This window comes from Limulus polyphemus, unplaced genomic scaffold (genome assembly GCF_000517525.1).
Source record: "Limulus polyphemus unplaced genomic scaffold, Limulus_polyphemus-2.1.2 Scaffold695, whole genome shotgun sequence".
Lineage (NCBI taxonomy): Eukaryota > Metazoa > Arthropoda > Merostomata > Xiphosura > Limulidae > Limulus > Limulus polyphemus.
Window position 1 is genome coordinate 371,520 of NW_013666305.1, and position 2,458 is coordinate 373,977.

General features: G+C 35.8%; 1 protein-coding gene across 4 annotated transcripts in view; it reads right to left on the bottom strand.

Annotated features, from left to right (window-relative positions):
* Positions 1-2,458, bottom strand: part of LOC106460025 (matrix metalloproteinase-21-like) — a 53,923-nt gene that overhangs the window by 41,280 nt on the left and 10,185 nt on the right. For 3 of the 4 annotated variants that reach the window (XM_022386633.1, XM_022386636.1, XM_022386632.1), the window contains one exon: positions 498-723. The gene's annotated coding sequence lies outside the window, so the exon portion shown is untranslated. Of the gene's footprint in view, positions 1-497; positions 1,431-2,458 lie in introns of those variants that run through there. The other variant, XM_022386635.1, reaches the window with a different exon arrangement.

Sequence of the window (2,458 nt, forward strand, 5' to 3'; positions counted from 1 at the left end):
GTTTTTTAAAGATTGTTTGATTGTAATTTAGCACAAAGCTACACAATTGGCTATCTGTTCTCTGCCCACCACGGGTATCGAAACCCGGATTCTAGCGTTGTAAGTCCGCGGACATGCCGCTGTGCCACCGGGTGGCTTTTTTTTATAAAAAAAGAAGAACTTAACGCGATAGAAAAATAAGTGATATGAATAATGTAGCACGTTATTAACAATGAAATTAAGTAAAAAAAAGTAGCCTCCCAATTATTCAGCGGTAGGTCTTAAGGCTTATACCGCTAAAAATCGGGTTTCGATACTCGCAGTGGCCCCGAACACAGATAGTCCATTTTGTAGTTTTGCTCTTAACAACAAACAATTATAAAAAATAAGTTAATTTTTTTATGAACGGGCAGTGAGAAACCTGATGTTATATCTTACGCCTCATAGTGTATTTTTGTTATTTTCATAAAAAACTTCTCAACATCAGGAGAAAGAAAATAAAAACAACAAACACATACCTGATTTACAAATAAACGACAAGCTTCTGCGCGTAAACACACACGCACAGCTTCTGTATATCCTCGTGTGCAGGTCCCTTGGTAAACACCGTCTAACGTCTAACTAAAGTTTTGTCGTCGTCTTGGTAGGTGTTCGGCGTGGCCAGGAAGGTCAGCAAAGACGACGTCTTGAGCTGGAATTCAGAACCTGCTTTATGCTCACGCTATTGGCTAGAACGAGGCGGCCCTGAACCAATGAATAAAGTTTTGTTATTTTATATAACTGTAGACTATTTCTCATGAAAAATAGCATAGAAAGTTGTGGCTTTAAATTATCAATATTTTTCAAATCGGCTTGAAATCTTACTTTTCACCGAAATAGGGATGGACAATATTTGATAATTATATATAAAACAAGATGGAGGCTGAGAATAGTTTATCAAGGAGGATAGAGGATGCAAAATGGTTTTAAAGCCTCGTATTTCAGCCTAACCTTCCGAATCCAAAAATAATTAAAGGATATTAGATACTGGGACCCAGAGTGCTTTAAAAAAAAAAAAAAAAAGAATTCGGGCTCGGGGCCCATAGGCGCGGGAATTTTCGGCGTTTCAGTTTGATATCGATCGTGGTTTTCTTTTCTGATTTTTCGCAACACCAATGGGAATTCGGGGCACTGTCAAGTAGAGTCGGGGCACGGGCCTTGTGTGCTAACGCCTAGCGACACCGCTGCTGGAGCCTTTCAAACTTTTCGGATGCATTTATTGGAAACATCAGAAAATGCAGAGTGTGGATGTAAAAAAAGGATGTACAGTAAATGAGTCCTAGCGGTTCTTCAATGGACAGCACTGTGTTGTAAAATGCACTTGTCATTATTGTAATAACACATACATAAATATATTGGAGTTATTAAGTATCTAAGAATATATACTAGGACGAACCGAGGCGTTTATTATAATATATTTGTTTGTAATTAAGCACAAAGCTACACAACGGGCTATCTGTGCTCTGCCCACCACGGGTATCGAAACCCGGACTCTAGCGTTGTAAGTCCGCAGACATACCACTGTTCCACTTGGGGGCATCATTATATGACGTTTCAGTTATCAGCATCTGCTTCTATTACATACTTTAGCAATGTTTTCGAGCATGCGCGATAAACTTTTTCTTGTACTGAATGTATCTATCTATAAGTAATTTCAATTTTACATTTCTATACATATAATTTAATTTCCACTCCTGCGCACGCGCATGTCAAAATTAAAACATAATAAAAAATTAAATATATGATGCGCAATACACGTTAAGATTTGTAAAAAAAAAAAATGTAGACTCAAAATCATTTAATTCAAAATATTTTCTTGTTGTTCTTGTTCATGTCTGTGTCTTTGTAAGTTTCAAATATTCTACTCATGCGTAAAAATGCTCATCAAAAGTGGCTCCACATCAGAAAATAATAAAAACAACCAGTTCTGTCACTGTTTCAGACGAAACACCTTGTTCTATCTAACAATATTATCAAACTTGAAGCACCTTATTATATTCAACTTTCAAGTATAATTAATATCTAAACACACCTTCTTGTATCCAAATATCAGTACAGTCAATTTCTACACAACGTGTATTATCTGACTATCAGATATAGTAAATTTCTACATACTTTGTTTTATATGACTATCAGATACAGTCTGTTTCTGTACGTTTGCTTTGTCAAACTAGCAATCATTCTAAATACAGCATGTTGTATACATTCATTAGTGGAACAGTACTGCTGAGCTTTTCACAAAAAATTGTTCACGTTTTGATACAAGAACCAGTAAGTTTGATAATATCTTATTGTTAGATAGAACAAGGTGTTTCAAGTTTGATAATATCTGATTGTTGGATAGAACAAGGTGTTTCAAGTTTGATAATATCTGATTGTTGGAGTAGAACAGGAGTTTCCAGTTTGTTAATATCTGATTGTTGGATAGAACAGGAGTTTC